This window comes from Giraffa tippelskirchi, chromosome 1, assembly GCF_054371585.1.
Source record: "Giraffa tippelskirchi isolate mGirTip1 chromosome 1, T2T-mGirTip1v1.2.pri, whole genome shotgun sequence".
NCBI lineage: Eukaryota > Metazoa > Chordata > Mammalia > Artiodactyla > Giraffidae > Giraffa > Giraffa tippelskirchi.
Window position 1 is genome coordinate 100,427,069 of NC_137275.1, and position 14,185 is coordinate 100,441,253.

A 14,185-nucleotide genomic window follows, 5' to 3' on the forward strand; every position below is an offset into this window, starting at 1 on the left:
GTGGGGATTTTTTATCATTGTAGGTTTTTTTTTTTTTTTTTTTGAAAAACAAAGTAACAGATTTAGCCTGCTCTTAGTCAGGGGCTGTCATGGTCTCATTATTTCCTGGCCCCCAGAGGAGAGCTGTGCTAATTAAGTGCATTTAATGAGGAAAATTAATGCTTCTTTGGCTATGTTCTCCTTAAGCTATAACTGTTTCTTTACTTATTAGTGCTTGTTGTAATTATTAACCATGAACTATACATTCCAGGAAGGGAAACCTTTCTTCTCTGCCCCTGCCCCACCCCAAGACTGAAATTACCAGGTAGTAATTTGCATAAAATTACAAGCCAGTCAATTAGCTCTTGAGAATAAAGTTACCATTGAACAGTTTCCTGTAGTGCTGGAGGTCAGAAAAGTTCAACAGCTTTTGTGGAGCCAATGCTGATTTTTGCTTTCAAGCCAGGAGCTAAACATATAAATCATGTGCAGCATAGTGTACCTGTCTTTAGAAAGCTGTTGACAGTCATGTATATTTATTAGTTTTCCCTGGTTGAGAGTTTCTGTTTTCTTTGTCCTTCTGCTCTGTATCTTTGTATCTAGCAAACAATGTGTGTGCACACATACACACACACACATACTCACTCACACTCCCTGTTACAAATATGGTGCATTTTTATGACATTTTATGGCATGATTATTATTTCCACCTTTAGCTCCATACCATTGCTTCATTAGTACTTTAAATAAACTGGATTTTTTTTGCTGTATGTGGCTGTTTACAAGTTATCATTTTGTCTCTGGAGGCTTTTTTTTTTCTCTCTCTCAATAGATTGTATAACAGATTAATACTGTTGTCAATACATGTGAATTGACTTATTCTTTATTTGTGGTTTTGTCAGAGCATGTATTTCTCTTCTGAAAGTATACCCCTGATTCCCTGGTTTTTGTTTTTTCAATGCAATATCCCGGTTTTGAAGTCTCACCCAATTTATTTAATCTCTGTGCCTTCATTTTTGATTTATAAAATGGACTTTAGGAATGAATTGAAGGCAGTAATTTGTGCATGATACTTAGCCCAGAGCTTAGTTCATCTCTTGGCACTGGCTGTGGCAGTTACCTCAGGAAGAGATGGGATCCTGATATGTCTTCTTGAGTCTTGATGGGGTTCGTTATGGCTTTTGCTAATAGAAATGATTCTTTACCCAGCACAGGTAATTTCCTCTCATCTCTCATTGTGCTGTGACTCTGAACTCTGAGTTGACATGTAAATCTTCTGACTACCCTTGAGTCTGTGATGCTTGAAAAGTTAACTGTAGGTCTCATAGCCCACTGTCTCAGCTGAGCCTGGGATTCGATTCATTTCCATCAAGACAATCCTGTTAGCATCAGTCTTGGATCTTCCAGATTTTCCCTTCTACCAGCAGAACACCACAGAAAACCCTGCTCCTGCTTCACACCACAGAAGAATTTCTTACCGAAGGTTTACATGAGTTTCTAACCCACAGAACCTTGAAATTTAAGAAAATGGTTGTTGCTGTATAAGCCACTATGTTTTAGGACAGTAGTAGATAACTCGGAGAAGGCAATGGCACCCCACTCCGGTACTCTTGCCTGGAGAATCCCATGGACAGAGGAGCCTGGTGGCGCTGCAGTCCATGGGGTCACGAAGAGTCAGACACGACTGAAGCGACTTAGCAGCAGCAGCAGTAGATAACTGGAACACTAAATATATATATATGTATATATATATATATACACACACACGCACATATACATATATACGTATATATATGTGTATATATATATATATATATATATAAGTGACTTTTGTATCTGTGACATCACTAAAATCAGCTCTGAATACCTGTGGCACTCATATGAGTCTCTACTACCTGTGGCAAGTCCCCACAGATATTTCCCCTTTTGTAGTCAGTGTTGTGGCTGGACCAGCCCTTGTGGTTCTTATAATGATTGCAAGATGCATGTCAGCAACAGCCTTCAAAGAGCTTTGAGAAAACATGTTACTTACCAGTCCCAGAGGGTATACCCAGCACATGAAGAGCTGCATAGTTAAGGTTCAAGTAGACAGACAGGGAACATGGACCTGGGGTTCTGCCTTGACTGGGGTCAAAGGTGAGGTGCCTAGGGTTTTGTGAATTCACTCTTTATTGGCAAATCTTATGTAAAGTATAAGAACAGAAATTAGGGCACAGGAGTGGGAAAGGGGGTTCTCAAGCAGTTATCTAAGTTACTCAGGGCTTTCTAAAGTGGGAACTTCATGGGCTGGTTGGCCTGGTTCCTTATCTAGTTGTTTATTAGTAGCCATTTCATACACTGGCAATATGTTCATTCAAGATGAAGGTGCTGGAAATGGATTCCTCAGGGTTATCAGACATGTTAAAAAAACAAAAACTTTTTGTCAGTCACTTACACTGTCCTCTTATCTGTGGTTTACTTTTAGGTTTATGCTTTTTCCTAAGCCACTGAGAACCAATAGTACTTGTAAATTCTAAGTAGAGTTGTGAAGTAATTGAAATTTAAATAAAATTATAATTAATTTAAAATGCAAACATTTCTAAAGTCTGTGTCATATTAAGTACACAAGTTTAGAGTTATGCTTCCTTCATAGCTCAGCTGGTAAAGAATCCACCTACAATGCGAGAGACCTGGGTTCGATCTCTGGGTTGGGAAGATCCCCTGGAGAAGCGAAAGGCTACCTACTCCAGTATTCTGGCCTGGAGAATTCCATGGACTATACAGTCCATGAGGTCGCAAAGAGTCCGACATGAGCGACTTTCACTCTCACTTTCACTTAGAGTTATGCAAACTAGATTTAAATTTGAGTTCTTCCTCATAAGCTCTGTTGACTTGTGGAACTTCTGCTTTCTTTGACTCATTTTTCTCATCTGTAAAATGGGGCTAATGGTGACTTACTCAGTTCAATTCAGTTCAGTCGCTCAGTCATGTCTGACTCTCTGCGACCCCATGAATTGCAGCACTCCAGGCCTCCCTGTCCATCACCAACTCCCGGAGTCTACCCAAACCCATGTTCATCGAGTTGGTGATGCCATCCAACCATCTCATCCTCTGTCATCCCCTTCTCCTCCCACCCCCAATCCTACCCAGCATTAGGGTCTTTTCCAATGAGTCAACCCTTCGCATGAGGTGGCCAAAATATTGGAGTTGCAGCTTCAACATCAGACCTTCCAATAAACACCCAGGATTGATCTCTTTTAGGATGGATTGAATGGATCTCCTTGCAGTCCAAGGGACTCTCAAGAGTCTTCTCCAACACCACAGTTCAAAAGCATCAATTCTGCGGCACTCAGCTTTCTTCACCGTCCAACTCTCACATCCATACATGACCACTGGAAAAACCATAGCCTTGACTAGACAGACTTTCGTTGGCAAAGTAATGTCTCTGCTTTTAAATATGCTATCTAGGTTGGCCGTAACCTTCCTTCCAAGGAGTAAGCGTCTTTTAATTTCATGGCTGCAGTCACCATCAGCAGTGATTCTGGAGCCCAAAAAAATAAAGTCTGACACTGTTTCCACTGTTTCCCCATCTATTTCCCATGAAGTGATGGGACCAGATGCCATGATCTTAGTTTTCTGAACGTTGAGCTTTAAGCCAACTTTTTCACTCTCCTCCTTCACCTTCATCAAGAGGCTCTTTAGTTCTTCTTCACTCTCTGCCATAAGGGTGGTGTCATCCGCATATCTGAGGTTATTGATATTTCTCCCAGCAATCTTGATTCCAGCTTGTGTTTCTTCCAGCCCAGCGTTTCTCATGATGTACTCTGCATATAAGTTAAATAAGCAGGTTGACAATATACAGCCTTGACGTACTCCTTTTCCTATTTGGAACCAGTCTGTTGTTCCATGTCCAGTTCTAATTGTTGCTTCCTGACCTGCATACAGGTTTCTCAAGAGACAGGTCAGATGGTCTGGTATTTCCATCTCTTTCAGAATTTTCCACAGTTTATTGTGATCCACACAGTCAAAGGCTTTGGCATAGTCAGTAAAGCAGAAATAGATGTTTTTCTGGAACTCTCTTGCTTTTTCGATGATTTACTACCTGGGGTTAAATATAAGAATTAAATGAGATAATCTTATAGTGTTAGCATAATGCTTGACATAAATCAGTGGTAATTTTTATATCATGTCAGAGTAGGAAATACTGATGAGATATGTCATAAAAATAACTAATATTATTAAGTGGTAACTTATATCAAAAACATAGTCTTTTAATAACTCAGATGAGAGCACTTAAAATTGAGGAATTTGAGTTCTATCCCTTATCTCTTCCTTTACTTCTGACAAGTTTGGGGAAAATGGGGAAATGAAGGGACCAAAGATAACTAGGATAATTCACTCATGAACAGTCAAATTCCAACTTCATTTTATCATCCATGTATAAATTAATAAGCGATGGGCACTTGTAAAGATTATAGTCAATTCTGATGAAATAAAAGCAGTGCCAGAATCAGATAAAAGGAAATCAAATAAGACAGCTATGGAGAATAAAGGAGGGCAGACATAATGTAACTCCTGCATGATTCAAATGCATGGATTTTTCACCTCAAACGTAACTGTGATATTCTGGAAGGGGAAAAAGACATCCCAATCACTTTTTCCCCCTAAAAACAGACAGACATACAAGATCTGTGTCTTGATAAACAAAATTTAGGCTAGGCTAGGACAACTGGAAAAATGAATGAAGGAGAGGTGGGAGGAAAGATGCAGGAAAAGATGAAAATTTAGTTGACAAGGCATAGAACATCAGGGAGGGTGCCTGTTGATAAATCAGCCCAGGTTAATCATACTCAATGCAGGGAAGGGCAAAAGCAGAAAAAAAGTGATTATGGTACCTGGTTACTATGGGACCTCCATGCTGAAATTTCTGCCTATTTACAGTTTGGGAAAGAAAGACAGGGAGGTAACTCATTTTCATGCTAGCTGTTGGTGTTCTGAAGAAAACTTAAAAAAAAAAAAATCTAGCAACAGTAAGATAGCATGGATCAATAAAGAGATATTTAATTAGGAGGAAACTAAACACTATTCTCCTGTTACCTTGTATTTAAACATGATCAAGCACATCTGCAAAACACCTACTTACTAGACCCTTCTTCCTTTACCCCCTAAAGGTAGCAAACACTATGCTGTAGACACTCTTTTGCATTTTCCTTTGACTTGCTATTCCATAATGGGTGGCTTCTCTGAGCTGTAAAATAAACACTGGTAAGTCCCAGGAATGTGAGAGTGGGTTTCATTGATTATAGCATTGAGGTCATCATAATGGTTTGGTCAATCAGTAAACTCATTGTCCCCTCTACCATATAATACCCTCTCACTCCAAGGGACAGAGGTAGTGACAAAAACACAAGGAGATTTGAAAGAGACCTGAGGAAACAAAAGAGTGGTGGAATCTACAAGTGAGTTATCATTTTTCAATTTTACTGGCTATATTTTTTCACTGCACTGTGGTACCTATAGCATCTGATGTAGAAGGAAAAGCAGAGTGGAAAACACATCATTTTGAAGGTTGTTGTTTAATTGCTAAGTCGTGTCCGACTCTTTCGTGATCCCATGGAATGTAGCCTGCCAGACTTCTCTGTCCATGGGATTTCCCAGGCGAGGAGTGGGTTGCCATTTCCTTCTCCAGGGATCAAACTCACATCTCCTGCATCGGCAGGCAGATTCTTCACTGATGAGCCACCGGAGAAGCCATTTTGAAGATACGCTTTATAATATTTCTTTTTGAAATAATTTATTTTTGTTGGAATATAACTGACATATAACATTATGTTAGCTTCAGGTGTCCAAATGTAATGATTCCTTATTTAACATATTGTGAAATTATCACCAGAAAAAGTTTAGTTAACACCCATCACCACACATAGTTACAATTTTCTTTTTTTGCAGTGAGAATTTTTTTTTTAAGATCTACTCACTTAGTGATTTAAATATATAATTCAGTATTATTAACTACAATTACTATGCTGTAGCAAGGTTTATTTATTTTATGTAGTGTTTTTGAGGAATTTTAGTAAGTCCAAAATGGACAAGTTATATTTTCCAGGCAAATTCTGTAGATTTAGTCCAGGGATAAATAAATTAAAATATCTTCTGCTGATTGATTTGGACCTGACTTAGGAAAACTAAATATGAAAATTTCCTTGGTAGACAGAAAATGGTTTATTTTAGATTTATGTTCTCACAGTAACCGTTTGCTGTTCCTTATAGAAATGACTGATTTGATGTCTGCTCAGCTCAGCTTGATTCTTTGTGAAGGATATTAATTGGAGATATCTCCATGATACATATGCTCTTCCCTAAATTAATTACTCAAATTCCAAAATGTACTGTTTCTTTGCAAACCTGCATTTAATACATTTTACTTAAAAAAAAAAAAATACAGACTTTCAGCCCTGTTCCATGGAAATAGCAGCAGTGCTTCATTTTCCTATGTCTGATTGCCTGGTTGTACAGCTGATGTTCATGGTTTTATTGTTTGTTGTTTCTGGCTGATCAGAATATTGTAAAGAGCACTGATGCCCACTTACCTGTGATGGCATTCTGTGTGAAATTGATAGAACTGGGGTGCTGGGGCCGTTGACCCTCACTGTACCCTTTTCCCTTTTCCTCTTCCAATTTTATGTTTTTGTTGTCTCCAGTTTTTCCTTTTTATTAACAAATTGAGATGGCTATAGTTATTTTTCTGGTTTATTTGTCTCTTTAACATTTATGATATAATAACATGTTTGAAAAGCTATTCTTATAAAGAGTTACAGTTTTTTGGTCCTGTTTATCACCTTACTCAAAGTTTTGTGTACTTTTTTTGTTTCTAGTAGAATTATTATTTTCAACATTTCTTGTAAGGCAAGTCTAGTATTGATAAATCCCCTCAGCTTTTGTTTGTCCGGCAAAGTCTTTGTTTCTCCTTCGTATCTGAATGACAACTTTCCTGGATAGAGTATTCTCTGGTAACAGTTTTTATCTTTTATAACTTCAAGAATGTCATTCCATTCTCTCCTGGTCTGTAGGCTTTCTGATAAGAAATCTGTTGAGAGTCTAATGGGGGTTCCTTTGTAGGTTACTATTCTTCTTTTCCCTGGCGGGCTTTATACTTTTTTCTTTGTTATTGACTTTCAACAGTATTATATGAAGTTTTTTTGGAGAAGATATTTTTGCATTGAGGTAATTAAGTTCAGATCAGTCACTCAGTCGTGTCTGACTCTTTGCAACCCCATGGACTGCAGCACGCCAGGCCTCCCTGTCCATCACCAACTCCCGGAGCCTACCCAAACTCATGTCCATTGAGTTGGTGATGCCATCCAACCATCTCATCCTCTGTCGTCCCCTTCTCCTCCTGCCCTCAATCTTTCTCAGCATCAGGGTCTTTTCCAATGAGTCAGCTCTTCGCATCAGGTGGCCTAACTATTGGAGTTTCACCTTCAACATCAGTCCTTCCAATGAACACCCAGGAGTGATCTCCTTTAGGATGGACTGGTTGGATCTTCTTGCAGTCCAAGGGACTCTCAAGAGTCTTCTCCAACACTATAGTTCAAAAGCATCAATTCTTCAGCACTCAGCTTTCTTTATAGTCCAACTCTCACATCCATACATGACCACTGGAAAAAACCATAGCCTTTACTAGATGGACCTTTGTTGGCAAAGTAATGATTAGATGTTCACTTATCTTCATGGATTTGTATATCCAGTTCCTTCCCCATTTCTCAGCCTTTATTTCTTTAAACTCGCTGTTTCCTTCTTTTTCTCTTCTTTTGGAATATCCATTACCCTAATGTAGCCCTTCTTGAAAGACTCTGATAGCTCTCATAGAATTTTGTTTTCTATGTCTTATTTCTCTTTCCTCTTCTAACTTGTATCATTTCTAGATTTCTGTCTTGTGAAAGTGTTAGTTGCTCAGTCATGTCCAACTGTTTGCAACCCCATGGACTTTAGCCTGCCGGGCTCCTCTGTCCATGGGATTCTCCAGGCAAGAATACCGGAGTGGGTTGCCATGCCCTCCTCCAGGGGCTCTTCCCAACCCAGGGATTGAACCTAGGTCTCCTACATTGCAAGCAAATTCAGATTTTCCATCTGTGCAACCAGGGAGATTTTTGTCTTAGAGCTTGCTGATTCTCTCTTCAATGTGGTCTTCTTACTTTCCACTGCTTTCTAAAATATTTTTCGTCTTATTTCTTGAGTTCTTCAGCTCCTGAAGAACTTTTTGGTTTTGAATTTCTGTTTGATTATTGTTTAGAGTTTCAGTCTCTTTGGTTAAGTATTCCTCTGTTTATTATTTTTATTCCCAACCTCTTTGAACTGCCTTTCTGAGTTTTTCTTGTTGCTCACTGAGTTTCTTCCTGACAGCTATTTTGAATTTTCTGTCAGCTTTTTTGGTTTCTGGAGAATTGTCATCTATTTTCTGTGGTACAGTGTGACTGGTTCCTCATGATACTTAATGAATTGTCCCATCTCTGCATTTGAAATGAAATGTTAGATGTCACAGTTGTTTCTTTTGTTTTTTTGGTAGATGGCACTATAACACAGATTTTTGGTTTCTCTGACTGAGTGCTTCTGGTTATATTTGAGAACTGGCATGTTCCAGCCTCCACAGTCTCTAGGGCCTTCCTTGCAGCTTCTTTTGCATCTGGGGTCATTGCTGCCTTGCTTCTGCCGTAGCTGCTGTTGTCACTGGGATGGAGGGCTCTTCCCTCATGTCCAGGATCCCCTGAGTCACAGGCTTTGCTGCCGTAACAGGAGGAGGGTGGCCAGGGGGAATCCCGATTGTACAGCGGCCTCCTCTGTGTGTCTGGTGTTATAAGGTGCACAGGATCTATCATTGCAGGTGGAGGGGCAGGGGCTGGAGTCATGGGCACCTCAGCAACGGACCCAGTGGACCCAGTGGACCCAGTGGACCCAGTGGACCCAGTCTCCACTGCCCCATTCCCTCTGGCCAGGGTGTTGCTGTGGAGTGGATGCTGGAGCCGTGTGCCACCTTCCCTACTGGTCCTGGCTTCTCTGAGGCTGTAGACTCAGCTGCCATGGTTGGAGGGCTGGGACTGCCAGACACTGACTCTGCTGCTCCCTTAGTTCCAGCTCCTCTATGTGTTTCAGTCCACCCACCTTTCGATGTATAGGGATCGATACGCTGAAATTCCCTGGCATCCTGTTGTGTTGGGTAGGGGCACCTTTTAGATTTTGGGATGTTTCTCTGGCTATAGATTGAAGGGGATATTGAAAGGTAGTGTTTTACTCTGGCATGTTGCTGACCTCCCTGGATAGAGTATTCTTGGTTATAAGTTTTTTTTTTCCTTTCATTGCTTTAAATATATGAATGACCTGCGAAGCTCCTGCTGAAGAGTCAACTGACAGTCTTGTGGGAGTTCCCTTTTCCCTTGCTGCGTTTAAGATTCTCTCTTTAATTTTTGTCATTTTAATTGTGGTGTGTCTTGGTGTAGATCTGTTTGGGTTGATCTTGTGATTCTCTGTGCTCCCTGGTCCTGAACGTCTGTTTTTTTCACCTGCGGGTTCAGCTCTTATTGCTTCAAATAATTTCTCTGACCCTTCTCTCTCTCTCTCTTCCTTCTGGGACGTCTGTGATGTGAATGTTCACATGCTTGATGTTGTCCCAGAGGTCTCTTAAACTATCCTTTTTAAAATCTTTTTTTCTTTTAAAAATTCTTTCTTTTTCTTTTTGTCTGTTCAGCTTGGGTGATTTCCACTATTTTATCTTCCAGTTTCCAGATCTATTTCTTGGTATCTTTTTAACCTGCCGTTGATGCCTTCTAGTGTATTTTTATTTCAGCTGTTATATTCGTCAGCTCTGTTTGGTTCTTTCTGTTTTCTCTTTGTTAAACTTTTCACTGTGTTCAGCCATTCTTCTCCCATGTTCAATAATCTTTATGATTATTGCCTTGAACTCCATAGTAAGTAAATTGTGTATCTCCACTTACCTTAGTTCTTCTAGAGTTTTATATTGTTCCTTCACGTGGAACATATTCCTCTGTTGCCTTAGTTTGCCTGAGTCTCTGTTTTTATTTCTATCTGTTAGGTATGTTGGTTACATTTCTTGATCTTGGAGATACAGCTTTATGTAGCAGACATCCTGTGGTGTCCAGCAGCACAGGCCCCTCCGGTCAGCAGAGCTATGATCTAGGGATCCTCCAACGTGGGATGTGCTGCCTTCTGATGTGTGGGGCTGGGTCCTGGCATGGCTGATTGTGGTGCCCCTGGTCTGATCTGGTCCTGATACTCTGGTGGGCATGGCCAGGTCCTGGCAGCTGCTGTCATATCCGGGGGTCTTGATACTGGCCTGCTGGTGGGTGGGGCCTGGTCCTGGGCAGCTGCTGGCTCTGGGACCTGGGGCTGTGCCAGTCAACTGGTGCATGGAGTCTTTCCATCACAGTAGGCTGTGAGGCCAGGGGTGTCTGGGCCCATCCTTGCCAATTGGTGGGTAGTGCCAGGTCACAAGGCTGCTTGTTGGGGAACCTGGGGGAGCCCAAGTGTAGAGTCACCCTGGTGGTAGGTGGGACTGGGTTCCCACTTAGCTGGTTGCTGGGCTGAGGGTGTCAAGGACTTGAACTGACTGGTGGGCAGTTAAGCTCCTTTTCAATTGGCTAGAAGGAGCACTCCAAAATGGTACTTGCCAGCGCCAGCGTCTTCCTGGTAGAACAATCTCCTCCAGAAAGCTGCCACCAGCATCTGTGTCCCCACAGGGACTCCCAATTGCCTCTTGGTTCTCCGGAGGTTCCCCAAGATCAGCAAGTGTGTTTAATGCAGGTTCCTTTCAAATTATTTCCTCTGCACCTGGTTTCACGTGTGTAAGACACTGTATGTGCCTTTTAAGAGCTGAGTGTCTGTTTCCTACAGCCCCAAGGCTCTGCTGTTTGTATGCCCTGCTGGACTCCAAAGCCAGATGTTCTCGGAGCTCATCTTCCTGGTCTAGCTCCCCAGGCTGGATAGCCTGATGTGGTCTTGGACCCCTCAGTCCTTGGGAGAACCTCTGCAGTTATGATTGTACTCCCACTTATGGGTCACCTTTCCTGGAGGTGTGGCTCTTGGCTATACTATACCTCTGCACTGCTACCCATCTCATTGTGGTTCTCTTTTTATATGTGTTGGTGTGGGAAAAGTTTTCTGTCAGTATTCACATTGTTCCCCTTGATGGTTGCTCTGTAAACAGCTGTAATTTTGGTGTGAGAGTGGGAGGAGGGGAGCTCAGGGTCTTCCCACTCCACTCATTTCCCACTTGGCCACTCCCCGTTAGTTCTCAGAAATCTGAAACCAAGGTATCGGTCAGGGCTGCATGCCTTCTGGAAGCTCTGGAGAAGTAATCCTTGATTTTCAGTGTCTTGATGCTGCCTGCATTCCTTGGTTCATGGCCCTTTCTTCACATCACTTCACCCTCTTGCTCCCAGAATCCTATCTCCTACTGTCTTTTGTAACTTTAAATAAGAAGGAATATCAATGGGGAAATAAGAGAACACTAGCTTTAAACAACAATTTATGTCTCAATTGAAAAACTGCGTAAACTTTGGAAAACAGTTTTTTAAAATCATAAAAACAACTTTGCAGGTCTCAACTGATAAACTTTAACAATAACACTATTATTAGTAAAAATAAAGCCATGTTTCTAAAAAAAACAAGGTAAAGGTCCTGCTCTTTGATGACTTTATCATCATTCTTTCAAATAATGTTCTTTCTTGCTTGTTTCCAAGTTCAGCAGAAGGTGATAATATGCAGTAGCTGGAATGTCTATTTTCAGTTTGCATTTTCTTTTTTAAGATTACTGGGCACATTTACTCTTCTGACATAGAATGAAAAGATCACAGCATCAGTGTGCCATTTGAAATATGTTGAACTACTTGCTGACATAAGGAGTATATGATAATATTTTAATCAGTTCGCTTGCCAGCTGGAGACTTAGGTAAATGAATCCTATCAGTTTCAATTTAGTAGAGCTCTTTTATAAAGGTATATTAAATTTACTTGAAAGTAATGACCAAATTTTTAGGGAGGATTCAGTGAAAATTGCATACGTTTCTCCCCCAAACAAGTTTTCCTTAGAAGGTTACAAATTAAAATAAAGGCTAAAAGCTAGTAGTTTCTGAATATCTCTAATAGTTTATAGATGTTTTATAATATTTTCAAATATGAGGTAAATGAATGTTCCAGGACATATATTACTGTATATATAACACAATATACTATATCGTATTATAAGAGTCAAATGAATAGAAATATGGTTAGCATAGTGACTTTAAAATTTTACAGCTGTTTACTGTTTTAAATTTTATGTGCATTAGATTCAACTGTTTAATCAAAGAGAAAGAAGAAAATAATTCTGCTCTTCATGGCTATACCAAGATCTCTAGTCGCTCAGTTTTCTCTGCCTTGCCCAGTCTTGTGTTTGCACTGGGTTCCTTCCACAGTCAGCTGTCCAGTGTTTGATTTGTCCCTAGCCTAGATTCCCGAGCTCTTTGCTTTCCCAGTATGTTCATGCCAATCTCCAGCTCTGCATCCTTCCCAAGAGTATGGCATCCTGTGATAACTGGAGGGGCAGACGGAGATCCCGTCTCTTTCTAAGGCACTTGTCTGGGCAGCTGAGGCTCCATCTGTAGTTTCTGCCTTGTGTTTGTCTCCCAAGTCAGGCTGCACCAAAGGAGCTTTAATTCTCTACAGTAATGTGGCATTCTTGAGTTGGGACCCAGTTAGACCTTATGCCCTGAGTCTAGTCTTTCAATTCTGATCTTACCCATTTTTCTCGAATCGTTTCGGTACCCTGTTAGAAACCTCTGCTCTGTTCTTTATGTCTTGCCCACATTTGTGTCCTATGCTGTAGTCCAGTCTGCACTGATGTCCTGCTCTCTGCTGAGAGAATTATATGACATTTTCTCCGTTTGCACATCCTCTCACGTCTACTTCAATATCAGTGCTAGATTTTTAATGAACCTTATACTCTTTTGGGGGATTTATGAAGAATTTGTCCAATAGGATTTCTATCATTTGAATACTCACCTGTTTTCTTCTAAACTAATAATTTTATGATTGCGTTTACATGTTATAAGCCAACCATTTTGTTATCAAATTTGTATTGCATTTTTAGATTATAAACATATTTTTGTTTTGTTCTGGATGAAGCTCAGCCTCTTCTCTGTGACAGCCTGTGCATTTGGTCCCCTTGCTGGGCGGTCACTGCCAGACTTGACCTTCCCTGATCTCGGCTGTTGCTGCATGGAGCCTCTGTCACCGGGTGTCAGAGTCACCACATTTTCTCGTAAGTGACACAAGTATAACCAATCACTGTTTCAGCTTAGGGCATCTTAAAACATGCTCTCATGAATTAATTATTTCTGTTATGTCCTATTTGTAGTTACATACACACAAGTGCACATACATGGATGTATATATGTGTATTATGTTCTAAAGGCTCTAATCTGTCAAACCTGCATTCTGCCGCTACCCCCGCCCCATACAGCCAAACTCTGGAGAAATGTATTTTCTAATATATGTAGTTCTTAAATATGAAGTACTGATTCAAATGCCATCACTTTTAGAGAATCCCCATTGAAAATCAAAGCAAAATTACTTGTATCTAGATTTAACTCCAAATTGTATCACACTGTGCATTTAGAAAATCTATTTTGTGTTCATGTAATTGTAAAAGTAAATTGTCAATATTGTAAGATTGTTAACCAAGGCATAAGTTTCAGTTTCCCTGACTTTTAGGAAATGGCTCAGTCTAATACTTTTCGTTTCTAAAGTTCAGTAAATCTGCTAAACTTTCTATCATTGTGGAGATTTTTTAAATTAAATTTGTTTGCAGACTTTCCTGTATACAAAATACAGATATATTCAATAGCTGTTATGTTCATCAGTAAAAGTTTTAAGTTTTCTTGTTCAAAGAGTATGAAATGAAAAAAAAATTGTTAAAGTAAATACTACTAGTCTTAATTACTAGCATGAATTGAAGCAAGTGTCCCCAAAATTATGATGTTAGTGACAAAAATGACTTACTCAGTAATGAGGCTTAATGTGTTACTCATAACAGATTAACGTTGATTCTTTTTTCTTTTGTGGAATATTAATAAACATGTTAGCAGAAAATAGCATCTTTTACTTTATGAAATTGTATTAGTCACAGTCCTATATTTAGAAACTAGTTTATGCATAAGCTAGAAAAATTGTGCAA

The 14,185-nt window shown here is 40.0% G+C and overlaps 1 protein-coding gene across 1 annotated transcript in view; it reads left to right on the forward strand.

Moving 5' to 3' along the window:
* LOC145515715 (uncharacterized) overlaps positions 1–14,185 on the forward strand; it is a 150,698-nt gene that overhangs the window by 16,841 nt on the left and 119,672 nt on the right. Inside the window, exon 4 of the mRNA XM_081516981.1 lies at positions 13,135–13,270. The gene's annotated coding sequence lies outside the window, so the exon portion shown is untranslated. The remainder of the gene's footprint in view (positions 1–13,134; positions 13,271–14,185) is intronic.